Source organism: Planococcus citri, chromosome 3 (assembly GCF_950023065.1).
Source record: "Planococcus citri chromosome 3, ihPlaCitr1.1, whole genome shotgun sequence".
Taxonomy (NCBI): Eukaryota; Metazoa; Arthropoda; class Insecta; order Hemiptera; family Pseudococcidae; genus Planococcus; species Planococcus citri.
Window position 1 is genome coordinate 66,515,165 of NC_088679.1, and position 18,895 is coordinate 66,534,059.

An 18,895-nucleotide genomic window follows, 5' to 3' on the forward strand; every position below is an offset into this window, starting at 1 on the left:
GCTGCAGAAGGCGTAAATATCAACTTGGGCAGCTGGAAATCGAGCTGTGCTGTATTTTCAAACTATTTAACAAGTGTACCCACAATTGAGCCGACTCCAAGGCGGACATCTCAAGAGTGTTTTTTGGCCAGGTTACTTTTTTGAAGAAAAAAAATCAAGATTTTCCTCTTTATCAAGAAATTATCAACATTTGCACGAATCGCAATATCATAGTTCAGAACCAACCTCTCCAGTCCAAATTTCACCGTTCCAAGCCATTCTGGAATTTCCAGCAGGATTTTATTTCTCCAGAATTTTGAATTTGCTCCAGAAGGCGTAAATATCAACTTGGGCAGCTGAACATTGAGTTGCGTCTTATACTTGACCTGCATAACCAATTTACCTACATTTGAGTCAATTACAAGGTGGACCCCTCAAGAGTGTTTTTTGACCAAAGTTCTTTCATCATCAATGAACTTTGACACGGTTAGCTGTTCAGCCCGTCTGGGAAACTGTAGAAGAATTGCTTGCCAATGTATCATCAAGTCTTTTCTTCGGTCTTCTTCTGCTCCTCCTGCCAGTTGGAGTGTAGTCTTTGACTTTTCGAGGGGACCGTTCGTCAGGCATTCTATCAACGTGTTTTCGCCATTTCTTTCTGTAATCTTTCACTCGTCTAATGATTGGCTCTGCTCCTAGCTCTTTCAGGATGTCTTTGTTCCTTTTCCAATCTCGTCTAGTATATCCTGCTGTGGCTTGCATGAATCTCATTTCCACTGTGGTTACTCTGCTTTTTATATCCTTTGTTCCATACAGCAGCATGCAGCATTGGTCTTGCCAGCATATTGTTGATTCTTATTCGAGTTTCAGCTCTGACTTTTCTTGGAGGTATGGCTCGGTTTATCACTCCGCTTACTCTCGGGAATTTACTGATCTTGAGTTGTGCGTCAACTTCTCCTTCATATGACAGCTCACATCCAAGATATTTAAAGCTTTCAACTTGTTCCACTGGCAGTCCATTTACAACAATTTTACTGTGTATTGGCTCTTTCCCCTCAAAGACCATCACCTTTGTTTTTTGACGACAAGATTCTCATTCTGTACTTATCAGCTACTTTATGCAGGTTGTACATTGCTCTCTGCAAGTCATTTTTGTTGTCAGCAAAGACCATCTGATCATCAGCAAACAGCAGGGTATTGACATGGGTGTCATTGATGTCTAGCCCTTTTGGCTTGGTTTTCAGCCATTCTTTAATCATGTCAACAAAGTAGATGTTGAACAGACTACATGACATTAGGCATCCCTGTCTTACTCCTCTTCCTATCTTCTTTGCTTCCAACATGTTTCCAGATCTTACTCTTATTACATTATCCATGTAAGTATATTTCTTCAATTAAGCATACTATTTGTTCATTCACTTCAATTTTCCTCAGGATTTCAAACAACTTCTTCCTTTGTACTCGATCATACACCTTCTCCAGATCAACAAAGCACATGTGGGTCTCTTGGTTATATTCTCATCTCTTCTCCATCAGCAGCTTTGTTGCGTATACCCAATCTATGCATGATCTTCCCTTTTGAAATCCATTTTGGCATTCCAATATTATTGGTTCCAGATGGCTCTCGATTCTTCTCCCTAGCATCTTTGCAAGTATTTTGTAAGCAGCATTTAGTACCCTATTGACAAAATTATGCTGAAAAGCATGCACAACAGTGCGTGATTTTGGACTGGTGTAAAAGCATGCATTATCGCGTTAAAAATGTACATTTTCGCATGCTAAACAGAAGCAATCTAGCAACCAAGTATTTTCTAAAATGCACCAGTGAGTAAAAATTTTTCGAAGTCCAAAAATTGATAACATTTATGCAAAAATAACCTCTAATCTATTAAGCTGCGAGGTGGCCGAGTGAGTTAAGCGGCCGCACATCGCAGGAACCTGGGGTCAATTCCTGCATGCGCCGGAAATTTTTAAATTTTTTTTTCAACTTTTTTGAAAAAATTATCTATTAAGTTAGAATGTCTTAAAATTCACAATTAATTGGTAGATAGTATTGCCAGTGAGTTTGAGCAATTTTTCTGCTAAAATTTCCGCACTTTTTGTACATACTTTTGGTTCACTTTTAAGCATGCTATTCACTGGCTGAATAGCATGCAATTTTTTGAAAAAGTCCAAATTCATGCATGCATGTGATATGCAAAAAAGCACGTATTTCATCACGTTGTACGCACAATTTTTGTCAATAGGGTAGGCTAATTCCACGGTAGTTTCCTGGGCCATTTCGGTCTCCTTTTTTGAGGTACATATTATAATTGCAGTACGGAAGTCTTTGAGTATGGTCGCACCTGATAATATTTTATTGTAGAAAGCTAGCAGTCTCTTCTTAACGGTTATTGTGGCGTTCTTGAATAAGCCTGTGAAATCACTCCATATACGAGGGGCATTTCATAAGTAAGGTTACACCTGTTCGTTCTCCGGAACTGGTAACACTGGCAAGCTGAAACTTGGAGGGAATGTTTGGGAGGTTTCAATGAACACACATTCAAATTTTGAATGCATTTGGTGGAGTAGTTCGCGAGCTAACATGGTTTTAACGTGAAAGTGGGTAGTGACGTGCCGTCCGATTTTTGAAGTTTGTGATGTAAGTGAATTTTTATGGAAAGAAAAGGTTTCCCGGGTCAAAATCGATCCCAGACTATGTAAAGTGTATGGTAAAGACAACGCGATGTCGAACGTAAGTGGATAACACGTTTTTAAGAGGGTCTGACGAACACACACGACGTGGAGCGATCTGAGCGGCCTCCTGATCCTGAATCTTTCAAAAATGAAACAATTTTGTGTGTGCGCCTCTCTTGGACGAAGATCGTGATCGTCGATGCACTTTTTCAGATATTCACTATGAGATGATGCTATTTCGACATCATATTGTCTTTACTATACACTTTACATAGTCTGGGATCAATTTTGGCCCGGGAAACCTCTTATTTCCATAAAAATTCACTTACATCACAAACTTCAAAAATTGGACAGCACGTCACTACTCACTTTCACGTTAAAACCATGTTAGCTCGCGAACTACTCCACCAAATGCATTCAAAATTTGAATGTGTGTTCATTGAAACCTCCCAAACATTCCCTCCAAGTTTCAGCTCGCCAGTGTTACCAGTTCCGGAGAACGAACAGGTGTAACCTTACTTTTGAAATGCCCCTCGTACTTAGGTATCTTATTGAAAATTGCTCGAATTTTGGTAAAAATTATACCTATGATAGACATTTTCGATCCATGTCCCTATATTTCTTTTTTCAAACACAAATTCATATTAACGAACACTACCTACACCCTTCCTGGCCCCAATTTTCAAATAGGTAGTTTTCCTAATAGGACATGTTCTTCATGCTAGCTGCCACGCAATCTTATCTTTCTCCTACCTCCGGAAACCAGCAATTTGCCATAATTACTGCAGAGGCCTATTTATCTATTTTCTTTCTGCTAATATCGTCATCGCAGATCGAAAAAAAATTGAGCAAACGTCGAGTGAAAATGATGCCAGTTTATTATGCCGCATCACCGCAAAAACTATAACACTTTTACTCGATATAGTCGCACCAGTGCTCGATTTAATTTTATCAAGATAGCTCGCGCTGGTGTGTTTTTTTTTTTACTCGGAATACACTGCTCGGTGTTCTCTTACTCAATACATCAACAAAACAACAGCAATTAGACAATTAGACAATTACGTGGATTGTAAGAGTAAAAGGTATCTGAATATTACGTCGATGGATTACACGAAGGAGAAAAAAAATTATGGAAATGGCACCCAGTAGGTAGCTAAAATATAGGCGCAATGGTGGTTTTTTTTCGCAAGTGGCAAAAATAGTAAGTTTACGCTTGTCTGAGTACACATAGCACGAGTGTACCCTGCATACCAGAAAATAGTAATTTCACGTTACATAAATACCTACATTTTTGTTTGTACGTACTTTGGAGGTATTTTATCGCCACCATGTGCGTGTGCAACGACTTAAAGTAGGTAGAAGGTAGTTAATAAAGATCTTTTTTTTTTCCTGCGCGGTTTACAGCAGATTGGCATTTTTTGTCGCGTGTTTATTTTGAATATACGAATATGGAATAGAAAACTAATTATGCAATATAACCAGAGATGCCAACGTGGAAATAAAATGACAAGTTTGATGTTGAAAATCCGTCATGGCGTCGCATCGTCATTCTCGTACATATATCTTGGCCTTAAGTGAACATTGAGGTAGGTAGGTATAAAATCGACTGAACAACCTGGCAAATAAAATTCCACACGTGGTAGGTAGATACCTACGAGTATATTTACGAATCGCTGAAAGATTTTGATTCACGACATTAAACAGGGTAGCTTGTATTTATCCGCGTTAGTCGCACGTAAAAATGTTTTAATTGCGAAATAATTATAATTTATTTAATCAGGGTCGCGGTCGTCGCGAGAATTTCGCCAAAGAATGTAGAAATATGTTGGTGCAACCCCACCACACACAGTATATAGGCCTATGCTGGAATCTGCTTCGTAAACGGTGAACAAATTTTTCACCATTTGTCAAAAACAATTTAGCTATAAGGAAATGAATGAGAAAACGAATGTATGCAAGTAGGTAATTTTTCAAAGAGATACATTCTTCAGTCAAGGATAACGGTGCGAATCGTAAAATAAAATTTTAATAGCGCGTTAAAACGACTTTATCGCCTATTCCGGGTGTAAATCGTCGGCCACAAGTTTATTATTTATTTGTAGAACCGATATCCTAATTTGATCTAAGGTGCCTATGTTGTTAGTTTTCGAATGTTTTTATCTTGAAAAAATCATAGAATGAAATGGAATTTTGAATTTTTTGAATTTATTTATAAACGGTAATTTTGATTTTGTAAGGATTTAGGGCTATTATTTGAGTGAGAATGGGTGGATCGGGCGAGGAGATGATAATCATCGCTTGAATCTATTCTAATTTCGGTATACATATCAATTCTGAATTCAATTTTTGATTGATAACTGGCCAAAATAACGAGAAACTTAGGGTATACATAATATTATCAGATGAAATAATTTTATGATGCGTGAGTCAAAGTTGCGTAGGTATTTTTAAAAAAACCTTCGCAAAAAAAGTCGTACGAATTAACCACAAAAAATGTTGCGAAACATCTATCGAGGTAAAATATTTATTCTATTGTTCGAAACCAAACTGAAAAATCCGATCGAATTACGGAGCCTCCAGCGCAATTTACAATTTCTCCAGAATTAAAAAAAAAAAATTTCAACATTTTTTAAAACTCATTACTTGGAAAATCCTACAAAGTACTAATACGACCCTCAATTTTTGGCGAATCATTCATGAACGAATTGATCAATTTTTTGGAAGAACCATTCGCCAACGAATCGATCAATTCTTTAATGTATGAATCAATTCGTTCTTGAATGATTCACAAAAAAAACTTCAATTCGTTCGTGAATGATTCACCAAAAATTGAGTAAATGAATCGATTCGTTTGCGAACGAGTCACTTATACGAAACAACAATTTGTTCACGAATCGCAAGTAGCGAATGATTCACTAAAAATTATTCAATTCGTTCGTGAATGATTCACCAAAAATTGAGTAAATGAATCGATTCGTTCACGAACGAGTCACTTATACGAATCAATTCGTTCGCAAATAATTCATCAAAAATTGAGTAAATGGATCAATTCGTTCGCGAATGAGTCACTTATACGAATCAATTCGTTCGCGAATGATTCATCAAAAATTGAGTAAATGGATCAATTCCTTCGCGAATGATTCATCAAAAATTGAGTAAATGGATCAATTCCTTCGCGAATGATTCATCAACAATTGAGTAAATTGATCAATTCGTTCGCGAATGATTCATCAAAAATTGAGTAAATGAATCGATTTATTCACAAACGAGTCACTTACACGAATCAGTTTGTTCGTGAATGATATTGACTCCTTTTTTAATGTCAAATAAATCACCCATTATATCAGTCTTAATTTTTGCTTTCAATTGTGTGTACATTTCTTGAATTAATTTAACATAGATAGGATGTATACCTTGATTTTTAATGGCATTTATCAAAAACTGGTGTTCCAAGGAGTCAAAGGCTTTTCTGAAGTCAATAAAGGCGAGGTGGAGGCTTGTTTGATATTCTGCACCTTTTTCAATCAGTTGGTTGATCGTGAAAAGATGATCCGACGTTGAGAAGCCCTTCCGAAAGCCCGCTTGTTCACAGGGTTGTTGCTGTAGAAGAGCCCCCCTGATGCGATTCTCCAGTAGTTTTGAGAAAACTTTGGCCAAAGTGGGGCTCAAACTTATTGGTCGATAATTGTCAATTTTGTGCTTATCCCCTTTTTTGTAAATTAAGATGATCTCTGATTCTTTCCATTTTTTTGGAATTGTTTGAGTATAAAGAATTTTATTAAAGAATTTTGTCAAAAAGCCTATCAGTATTGGTCCCTTCCCAAATTTTAAATGTTCGTTCGTGATATTATCAATCCCAGAGGCCTTGTTGTTTTTCAAGTTTGTTAATACCTCCTCCACCTCTGAGCTGAGGAAAGGAGCTGGTGTTTCCAGATGGTCAGTTTCTAGAATCGTTATGTTGTTATTTGATGAATCGTAAATTTCTTTGTAAAATTTGGTAGCCACTTCATTTATTTCTTTTCTGGAGTATTTTCTATTACCTTCCTGGTCACACATATATGTAATCCATTGGGTCCCAAGTGATCTCACCTTGTTTATTTTTTTTGTGCTTTTTGAAGACTCTAAAATTTTCGTAATTAGATTATGTTCCTTTTCTTTATTTTTTTCCCTCAAATGTCTCCTAACTAATTTACACAGTACGTTCAGTTCTACTTTGTCAATTGCTGTTTTAGCTTTTTTATACCTCAGTTTATCCCTCTTTTTTATCAAATTTTTTAGATCAACTCCCAGCTCTGTTACCTTCCTTTCCCCCCCAGTACAGTGGAGATTGCTTACCATTAAACCCGATTTAACCAGTTTATCCTCCAACCAATCATCAATCCCATCTACAGAACCCTCTCCTAAGAGCCTCTCAACGCCAGTTGATTCTATCATTTTACTAAGCTCCAACTGGTACTTCTTATGATCAGCTATTTCCAACTTTGTTTTAGATTCAATTTGTCTCTTTTTGTATCTGTGTCTGTGCCGCCAGTTTGTATCAAATTCACATTTTATAGGTCTATGGTCTGAGAAAAAACTAAACTTTTTGATCACATCAAAATTTTTGATTGATTTTTCATTCTGATGGGTTAAAATATAGTCAATTTGGTTTTTTGTTTCCAAATTTGGGGAGATCCAGGTCCATTTTTTCCCTTTTCTCTTTTTAAACCAAGTGTTTGTTATTTTTAGTTGATGTTCGTGACAGAATTGGATTAGCTTTTCTCCTCTTTCATTCCTTGTACCATAATTGTAAGGACCAATAACCTTATCCTCCCCTATTTCTCTTTGTCCGATTTTGCTATTAAAATCCCCCATAACTATTGTAAGGCTTTTGGCGTTGCTTTTATAAGTATCTAAACACTCAGAGAGTATGTTATAGAACTCCTCGATTTCCTCCAATTCTGATGCTGCTGTTGAGGCATACACCTGGATCAGAGAGAGACTGTTCTTCTCACCCAGGTCAAACTCCGCTATGGCAATTCTATCCGAAGGTGCTTTGAATTTTATAAGTTTTTTAGACCACTCTGGATTTATTAAAAAGCCCACTCCCCTCTGACCTGGGATGTCTCCTCTATAACAAAATAGGTATCCTTCTTTTGTTTTTATAATTTTTTCCCCCATCCTTTTTACTTCTGCCACACCCAAGATTTCAATTTTGTTCTGAATCTGTGCATCGATCAAATCTAGTATTCTCTGATCATCTTTTAATGATCTTGCATTAAAACTGGCGACACAGGCATACTCTATACATTTGTAGCTTTTTGACTGACGTATTTGGCGGAATTTATTCGGTCCAAATTGCCCACGTTGACCAGACTTTCCTGGGCAATCGGAGTCCGGAGACTATCTGCCCGACCTGTTCCTAGAGTTGCTACCCCTCCCTCTTCTGTTTGAAACACGTTGTCCAAGCTGGGATAGGGTTTTGACTTCTCTTCTAGGTTGTTTCTTTGCTGCAGCTGGTTCCTTTTGAGACGATGACCCCTCTGACTTTTCTGAGTGATTATCTTGATTTTGGATTACTTCATAAGTAAGCTCGGATTCGTCGTTGATTTTTTGAGCTATGCCATCTTCTTCCTCACGGATGTACACCTTTCCTTCTATTACCCAAGCCTGTGTGATGATACCTTCTTTCTTTAGGTCGAGGGCTTTGCGAAATAAAGACATGGTGGTGGTGGTTAAATGTTCGTTGATAAATATTGGAACAGCTGGATCAAGGTTTAATGCTGCACCATTCAGCCTCATTCGTTTAGAATTCCTTATCAGCAGCGATTTTTTCGAGCGATTATTCAGTCTAGCAATAATAGGTGGTATTTTCCCGTGGCTACATGGCAGGCGATGTGCAACACTGATATCATAATCGCATAACGGCACATTTAAAGCTTCAGCTACTTGTATAACCATGCTCGTAATATTTTCTTCTTTATTAGATGGGATGCCATTAATTATAATGTTTTCTTTACGACTATATTGTTCTAAGTCAGTTACTCGCCTGTGTAAATCTTGGTTTTCCGACGAAAGTTTTTCCATCTTATCCTTTAACTCCAGATTTTCTTGTTTGATATCGGCTACCTGAGACAACACTGAATCCATTTTTAAGTCCGAATTTGATACTGTAGTTTTAATTGTATTGACAGACTCGATTAAGCTATTAAATTTCTGCATAAATTCTTCATCCATGGCTGGTTATACGTACTTGTATGTACGAATGCGAATACAAACACTAACACTGTTCGCACTTGTTTGTGATTTATCCCACAATTGATAACACCAAATAAATACATACGTCTGAATAAGGCATTGATATTTTGAACTTTCGAACCTCTTAATCACTTCGTCAGAAGCGATTCTTCCCATTCAAATATTTCACCATTTTTTGGAAAATATTTTCTTTGATTCGTTGAGATTTCGGGAATCGTGAAAGTGAAAAAATACCTATGTACATTTCAATTAGAAAATTCTCAAAGAAATGATATCCAATACTTACCTATACAAATGCATCGATAACGTCACAGATGCTCGCCAAAAAAAGCAACCTATACAATATTAAACAGGTCACAGATCTTTTTTATCGAGTAACCTTGCCGAATGCGATAGAAAATGATGCAAGTATATCGAATGAAAGTCTTGCATTTTGCGTTAATTGTTATAGCAGCGTTAATAAATACGCTCTATTAAAAAGTGAACTTGAACAATGAACGGTAGAGATAACATGCCCCATCACAGTCATAATAGAATATTATCAAATGATACGAATTACGAATAAATTCCTTTAAAGGAGGAAAAATATATTTATAGGTGAGACAGAAGGTTCACTAACCATCACTTTCATCCGAAGGATTATTATTTTTGATTAAATAAAAGTAGGTAGGATACTTGAATAGGTTTTAATAATTTTTTTGATTCGATCGAAGTACTTACTACTTAGCTATCTATCAACTTCCACGATTCAGTTGATTTCTTTGGTCAGCACGCACATCGTAAAAAGTAAAATCCCTATCAGTGATCTCACACATTGAGGGTCTTCTTGAAAACTGTTTACGCTGCGTTGTCTGTTCATGAAATAATTATCAGAGCACGAAATTTTTGACCTCATTTATACATACACGATGACGAATTATTTAACTAAACGAAGGAATGATATTAGGAATTTGAATATTGAACATATTCGGAGAAAATATTCGAAAATAAATGATCTTCGTGGTAATGGAATTAGATCAGAATAATGTCTCCATCGCTCGATAACTCGAAATATTTATCATTTTTTTCATCAGCTGTTTGTTGATATCGTTATGAAATCGCTTAGCTATACGTTAGATACTTTTTCTGTTCGTATTTTGCGTTTTTAACATGGAAAATGAAAAATGAATTAAATTGGCACCTACTTACCTGTCTGTATCAAACTATTTTGAAATTTAAAATTTATAAGTTGGAACTTCATTCAGGTCAAAGGGAATGGCCCATTGTACCGTGAAAATTCATAATTTTCTACTTCTCGAAAGCATTTTTTAAATTTTGTTGAGAAAATGATCATTAGGTATCAGGAACAAAAAAAAAAAGTCCATCATTTCGATCTGATGGATTCAAAGAGCATCAGTTAGAGTTACTTACCTTGGTAGGTGAGGTACCCAATGTACTTCTTGAATTATAAATTTTCGAAATTTCAGCCTTCGTTTCGCTCGAACCTGTTGGTTTTTCTTTTTCAAAATTTAATTTTCTAAACGTCTATAAAAAATGTTTAAACTACATAAAAAAATGACTTGTTGTAGTGAATAAAAAATATTCAAATTATAAAATTCTGAAGCCAAAAAAAAACAACTTTTCTAAAAAGCAGGGGTTTACCCTTCGAAATACGAATTTTCAAAACATTTAGCCACCTTCCCCTTCGCTCGGGTCTCTTGATTTTATTTTTGAAAATTGAAAAATTAAAATTTATAAAAAATCATGATTGATCACTAATCTTTTGAAAATCCAAAAAAGAAAAAATTTACGAGATATGTAAATTTTTTCACATTATTTCTCATTTTACTTTTAAAATTCACGGTTTCAATCAAATAAATCAGTATCTACTTTCACCCCCCCCCCCCAAAAAAAAACTTAAAAACTTTTTTCAGTAAATTCAGTTGGAAATTTCTGAATCTTTGCCTTCCCCCCCCCCCTCAATAAGGAACCATTCGCTACACCTCCGCCAGAGGTGAGAGTTCAAGAATGAATTTTGACCACTTTTTAAATTCCATAAAAACGTAGGAAACTCGACTGAAAAAAACCTCTAAATTTGACTTTCTAAATTTTCAAAAATTCGCCCAAACTCCAAAAATGAACGCGAGCACTTGCAATTTTGGTTACGGAGGTTTTTTAATGCCTTTTTGATCTAGCTTGGGTTTATTTTAAATTGCAGAGTGGCGAGAATTGAAAGATACTCCTGTAAAACTGCGAGAGCTCATCATTTTAACAGGGCTCTTACTCGGTTACGTTTTAAAAAAGCTGTGCCTCCAAAAAGTCTGTCTTCTTGCAAAAACATTTTAAAAATTGTTTTTTTTTTTTTTGAAAAAAATTGCAGTCTCTTATTTTTTTTAAATTGTCGGAAAGTGTCTCTTTTGGTCAAATATTACTCTTGTTAAAAGACACAACCTGACAAATTCAATATAATCTGACGTAGGGTGTAATAATCTAGTAATTTTAAACACCCCCAAAAAAAATCAAAAGGCTCTACTTTTTGCTAGAAATTGTCAGTCTCGATTTTTGTCAAATAGTCAGGTTTCAATTGCATATCCGCTCGCTATTCATGCTGAAAGCAATTTTATGATTGATTCTTGTTCTACACACTAGAGCGAATAAATTTAGCTTGTATGCCTATTTTTCTCCCTCCCCCTTTTCCGAGGGTCCACCCCCCAACATTTGAAATTCGTGTATCTCCTAATCTATGGGTCGTACAAAAAAAATTATTGAACAAAAATTGTTCCTTGACATCAGATCTACAATTTGAGCTCATCAAAATTTGTTTTGAAGCAACCCTTCCCCCTCAAATTTCGTAAATACCCCTCCAGAAAACATCAATTTTACGTTTTTCACATTTTTAATGAAAAGTTTCAAAGTTGAAGAGAAATCTGTAATATCTAACATAAATTGTTCAGAATTGAATTTATTTTCCAACGAATTATATTACGAGAATTTTTCCATCCCCCCCGCTGCTATGGTGGACCCACCTCCCCCCTTGGTTACAAATACCAGACAACTAGGGAAACAATCCAACGCAAGTTGTTTCGGGTTGAAATTTGCATGGTAGGTGGGTACCATCGAAAGACTTACGCGTGGAAAATTTCAGACCCCCCGGACCCCTTCCTTTTTGAGAAACCTCCCCTTTTCTGAAAATGAGAGTTTTGGGGAAAAATAACCATTAATGAGTAGAGTGTCGTTTTCGCATGATTCGATACCGCTGAGTACGAATATGACGTCAGATTTTCTGCTACATTCATCTAACCCCCTCCAGACCCCCCAGACCCCCCACCACAAATTTTACCATTTTTGAAAACAATTACTTTGGTGATATTAGTATTGTTTTCATATGATTCGAATCCCCTGAGCACAAATTTTGCGTCAGATTTTGTTTTACACTCATACAGCCCCTCCAGGGCCTCAGCGCCCCTCAATTTTCACTATTCTTGAAATACAGCTACTTGTATAATATTGGCGTCGTGTTCATATGAATCGAACCTCCTGAATAAAATGATATTTAGAGGTCAAAAATACATCCGAAAATTGTGTTTAAAAAATTGTGTATACCAATTTTCATTAATAAAAAGCAAAAAAACGCCATTTTGAGGAGTAATTATGAGGGGAGGGGGTTGGGGGTTGAAAATTTTTATGGAGATACCACTTATGAATGTCTACAACATACTAAAACATTGAAAAAATCGGTTCATATGGGGTTGAGAAAATTATTGTTATTGTAATTTCAGAAAAGGGGAGGTTTCTCAAAAAGGGAGGGGTTCGGGAGGTCTGAAATTTTCCACGCGTAAGTCTTTCGATGGTACCCACCTACCATGCAAATTTCAACCCGAAACAACTTGCGTTGGATTGTTTCCCTAGTTGTCTGGTATTTGTAACCAAGGGGGGAGGTGGGTCCACCATAGCAGCGGGGGGGATGGAAAAATTCTCGTAATATAATTCGTTGGAAAATAAATTCAATTCTGAACAATTTATGTTAGATATTACAGATTTCTCTTCAACTTTGAAACTTTTCATTAAAAATGTGAAAAACGTAAAATTGATGTTTTCTGGAGGGGTATTTACGAAATTTGAGGGGGAAGGGTTGCTTCAAAACAAATTTTGATGAGCTCAAATTGTAGATCTGATGTCAAGGAATAATTTTTGTTTAATAATTTTTTTTGTACGACCCATAGATTAGGAGATACACGAATTTCAAATGTTGGGGGGTGGACCCTCGGAAAAGGGGGAGGGGGAAAAATAGGCATACAAGCTAAATTTATTCGCTCTAGTGTGTAGAACAAGAATCAATCATAAAATTGCTTTCAGCATGAATAGCGAGCGGGAGCTTTTTTTTGTGAAATTGAGACCTGACTAATTTATCGAAACAAAAAAAGTCACGTTTCTGTCAAAAATTGCTAAAAATTACAAAATTTTTTGTCACAAAATGTCAAAAATTGCCAAAAAGTTGTTAAAAAGTCTCACTTTTTCATTACCAAACAGTTTTGCTTTTTTTATAAAATTATCAAAGTCTTGCTTTATTCCTCAAATTGCCAAAAAAGTTCACTATTTGCTAAAAATTGTTGCTTTTTTCCAAAAATTGCTCGAAAGTTCTGCCTTTTGCAAAAATTGCCAAAGTCTTGCGAAAAGTCTCACTTTTTGTTAACGCTGCCAAATCCCTTTGCTTCTTACCAAAAATCGCTAAAAATTGTCGTTTATTCCCAAAAAGTTGTCCAAAAGTATACCGATTGTTTTTTTAATTGAAAACTGTCATGAGAGAGCCTTCCTTATTTCTAAATAAAATTGTCATATTCTCACTTTTTTGCCACATTTGCCACATAAGTGTAGTTTTTTCACCAAAAAGTTGTCTTAAAGTGGTTCAAGGTTCAATTTTTTTCCAGTGTAAAATTACCAAAAAAGTCCTAAGATTATGGAAGTCTCCAACGAGTTTTATTACTAGATTTTAATTTGGAATGTTTTATTCATGTTAAGTACTTACTTTTTTGAACTTGTTTGGTTTTTAAAGTTAGGTATATTTTTTTTAATTTAGAAAAAATATTGAGTAGGTACGAGTCTTGCTATTGACATTCTTATCTACACATTTTTTTTTCTTCCTAAAATACCTACATAAAGTAAGTGTTAAGTATTCATAAGCACTGCTACTCATTGTTGAAATGAGCGAAGTCCCCTTCAATTCCTCCTTTTTGGTGGGGGTCAATTGAAAGCATTTTCATAATTGTAGACGTGAAATCATCATTCTGTTTATATAGGAAGGTATTTTCTGATTCAAGTTTTTTTTTTTTAATATTTAAAAAAATTGTGAAATTGCGGTAAAGTGATTTGATTGAACAGTTAGGTACCTTTTTTTTCAAGTAGCAGTGTGTACTTTAATTTATTTTTCTATTTTCAATATTTTCAAGAATTTTTTTAGATCAATATTTCTTAAGTAAGTATAAAAAACAAAAATGATGCTTTCAAGTTTTTTTTTTTTTTTTCACAAAATGTCTGTTTTAAAAAAATTAAAATCATGTCATCAAGATTTCAGGAGATTGAAATGCGAATAAGTATTTTATGTATTTTTAATTTATTTTGTTGGCTCAAAATGAAATTTTTATTATTTTATATTATTTTTGTTTTGGGGAAATATAATTCGTGCAAAATTCCTCAGAATATGGAAACGGATGGCTAATTTGTGTTAGATTTTAAAATCACTCGAATTCTCGCTGTTTTGTTTATAGATTTAACAATTGAATTCTAATCATCAAAATCAATCAATAGATCATATAATGCAACTTGAATATTTTTAAGAATTTTAAAAATGCTATCCCAAAAGTTCATCAATTTCCTGATTGATACCCTAATTGGTCACCGAGATAACCGACACGCGTCTCACATTATGAATTTTAATTTTTTATAATTTTTATATTTTTCGTGAATAAAAATATGTTGGTGCTGCAAAAGGTGTTAATTAACTTTGATAATACCTGATTGTACAAATAAAAATTTACCAATCCTATGGCATAGAATACGAGTATTAATCAAAATAGATTTCAACTTTCAAAAACTCATATCAATAACAAATTGTAAAATTTTGAGGGGTGAAAATTGTACAATTATTTTATTCCTTCTGAATGGGATGATTTGGAAACATCGACGAATGAAAAAATATATAGGTATGAATGAAGTAATTAACTCATCTAAAATGATGATTTGTTTTACACAAACGACGTTAAAAAATTAATAATTCAGTAGAAAACCACGAACGTTCGTTCGTTTTGTTCCACTCCCATCTCGATAAATCAAATTCAAATTAATCATTCTGATTTGTTTTAAGCTCATTTCAACTAGCTTATAGACCTTAGGAGGGAACTTTCGGTAGACGCTAGATAGAGGTACGTACTACGTACGCTTAATGATGATGATCATGATCTCTTCTACGATGAATTTCGAAGCACTTGGAGTGATACAGTTTACATATACGGCCATTAATCGACTATAATACGAGTATTTATTACATACGTACGATGGCGATAAATAATTCGCATCTTTATTAGCACGAATTCTCATAGCCTCGACCTTCCGCGACTCGGTTCGGTACTCGGTCCAAATGTTTCATTACCACCACTCGTCGTCTTCGTCATCGGTATCATTATACCGCTGCTCCTACATCCGCGTCCCCTTCCCATCGAGCTAATTGTTTTACAATCATCGACATGGACAAGCATATGCCTATGCTTCAGTTTATTTTCAAATAACACTTAACGCGAGACGGTGCTGAGATCGTGGTTTTTTTTCACAGCTGTGTTGTGCTTTCGAGTACGTTGATCGCGTGTGTATGACTTGACATTTCGTGTTATTTTTTACGAAGTATTATCTATACTTACCTATTTTTCCGGTGAATTTTTTATCGAACTGAGGTGAGTTAATTTTTAATTCTTATAGTTTGCCGTGATATTTTCTATTATTCGAAAAAAAAAATGATTATTTGATTGGAGTTGGAATTTATATTGATTTTGTGAATACGATTACCTAGTTTTAGGAATTTAATGCTTGTGTTCTATTAAATGTGGCGAATTGTGATTTAATTTTGAAAATTGCGAGTCCTTCGATATAAATTATTCAAACTGTTATTTATCTTTTTTTTTTTTTTTTTTTTTTTTTTTTTTTTTAATGTTTAAACACAGCTGGATTTTATCTGCTGTGATTTTATGATTTTTTTTTACGTATCAGAAACCTTAATTTCAATTATTATTTCGCGAGATTCTTTCCTTTGCTTCAAATAACTCGAAGGTTGAAATTTGAAAAATTTCAGCATTTGCAACATGTGATTTATTATTTCAAAATAACTCGAATAATGAAGTACGGTACCTAAACCTAATTTTTTTTCTCAGGAATAATATTTACTTAAATGAATAAAAAAATAAAAAATAAAAAAAACTCATAAAATAAATTTCTTTAATTAGAAGGGAAGGGAGTGAGAAGATCAAGTGTTGCATTTCTCCTCATTGAAAATTATATCTGATGATTCAACTAGCATCAAAAAATATGTAGTTAGATAGGTACCATTTTGGATTCATTTCCATGATACCCAAAATTCGTAACATCTGCTTCTTTCTACTTAAAAAATTTTTAACTTTTTTTTTTCTTTGTTTCTCTATACTTTATGTAAATAATTCATAACACACGCTCGTGCGATTTTAATCAGATGGTTATTTTCGAGCCAGATTCAGTGGTTCTCAACAAAATTGTCAAAAAATAAACGCAAATATTTCGCATTTTAAATTTTTTTGTCCATCTGATAGGCAAAAAAATTTATTTAATTCGCGTTGAAGCGTTTTTTTTACCAATCTGAAGGCCACCGAACGTGAATTTTAGACATGATTTTTTTTTTAATGTACCGATACCTAATAATGGTGCTCATTCAATCAGATTTCTTTTAAAAATTGCGAAGTATACATTTTTGAAACCGGTTCGGTAGTTCTCGATGTCGAGCTGTTTTTGAAATAGTATAACAATAGGATAGGTACATTTTTTATTCAAAAATTTTACAGGCTCGAAGTCTTATAATTTTGCATTCTCTCGCCTCCCTTTCTTCTTCATAAAGAATTAATTTGATGGAAAAATCTTGGAAAATTGATGCGGTAATTTCGCTTTTTAAAATAATTTTCAAATGTTTTGCCAATTTTTTTTAAAAATGACAATCTCTGTACGTTGATTTTTCATAAATATGTTGGTAGAATGAACGAATTTTGAGATAAAGATCTTATAAAATAAATTCCTGCGTCATAGTGAAGCCCCCCCCCCCTAATTGATTGTGATCACTTTTGAACCAATATAAATGGCAGTATTTTTTCAAATCCAAAATCACACGTTCTTGAAAAATCATACTCGATACTCGAAATTTCTTCTATTCTTCAAAATCAACCCCCCTTTTCCCCTTTTGGAATACATTCATTCGACCATCACCCAATTTCAAATAGAAATTAAACTTCTAGCAAAGGTAAACTTCATTTCAACGAGTAATAATATGCAGTTTTCTGAAGAAAAATCAGGCTTCAGATTGGCTCAAAAACTGTCGTAATTTATTTTGAGTGAGATGAGAGATGGGTTTATGGGTTCGAGTGACGAAATCAACGTTTTGATTTTTATCGCAATGATTTGGTTTTTGAAACAGAAAAAATAACTCGTCAAAAATCTAAAAATCATCCCCCACCCCCATAACTCGAAATATGGTTCTGAGGTGTGAATGAGATGCTTTCTCAGTGAGCCATGCAAATAACAATTTGAGATTATTTTTCAAACATTATTTTGATTGGGAAATAAATCTTTAATGAAAATTAAACAATTTGGAAGAAAATATTGCAATTTTCGTAAAATCTATCCTTTTCCTCCCCCCTCTCCTCCAAAAAAAACGAGACTGTCACCGTTTGGATCTTTTATCTCGCAGTTTCTGATTCCTAATTAAATTCAATTTTTCGTAGAAAATATCCAAGTTAAGATATTGGAAAATAATATACATGTATATATTTTTGTGCAAACAAAAAATACAAAAAAATAATCTACCTATTTCATGAATATATATTTTTGAAAAACTTGTTATCTTGTAGCTAGAGCTACGTAAGTATATCTACGCGATACTATGATGACATTCCAAAACGTAGTGATACATGCACGTGTTGTTATTTTGATGTGCTTAATGCTCAGTTACCCATTTACTTTCGCTTGTATACCTATAATACATATATTTAATTACGAACCAGATTTTTGTGCTGATTAGTGATTACAACATATTGTGTATTATGGATTCTCCACTCATCCTTATAAGGGCCTTGAATCGGCCACAGAGTATTTTCACAAAGTTGGAATTTTTTGTCTGTAAGCTCAACTTGGGCTCGTATTTTGTTGGATGTTACTTTTTACTCGTGCAGAATATTTTGAATGTGAGTTAGCTCGAAACATGATGCAAATTAAGCATGAATTGAGTGCATCGAAGCATCCAGCTTTACGTAAAAACATTCGTAGTCCTATTTGTTTTTTACTTTCCAATAATATGAATCTTATTGGTTTACAGATTTGTGATATCAAGTTTATGTTTCTTATACCTTTACACGTTTTCGTCTGAATATAAACAAACGAATTCGATATAGAGCGACGATTTCTTGTTCTGTCTACTGTCTAATTTAATCTGACAGAAAAAAAAACTAGTTTGTTTAGGTACTGCACTTTGTATGTTCTAAAAGTATCAAACATTCTCACTGTAATCGCGCTATTTTAGGATCCCCTATATTGGACGGATTCCCTTGGCTTGATAACAATCGATTTCATTGTTTTATCGAATGTTTGAAAACGTCGAAATCGAGTCATTTTATTATTGTTTTTAATCATTTTTTCCATCTATGAATATTAGGTAGCTGTACCTAATCTCGAATATTCAACGTGATAATCTGTGTCGGAATTTTTTTTATCAAATTTATTTATTTTTCTCACATTCGTACGTAAA

At 34.4% G+C, this 18,895-nt stretch overlaps 1 protein-coding gene across 1 annotated transcript in view; it reads left to right on the forward strand.

Moving 5' to 3' along the window:
• The first annotated feature begins 15,525 nt into the window (after positions 1-15,525).
• LOC135838360 (ATP-binding cassette subfamily G member 4-like) overlaps positions 15,526-18,895 on the forward strand; it is a 93,398-nt gene continuing 90,028 nt past the window's right edge. The window contains exon 1 of the mRNA XM_065353953.1: positions 15,526-15,812. The gene's annotated coding sequence lies outside the window, so the exon portion shown is untranslated. The remainder of the gene's footprint in view (positions 15,813-18,895) is intronic.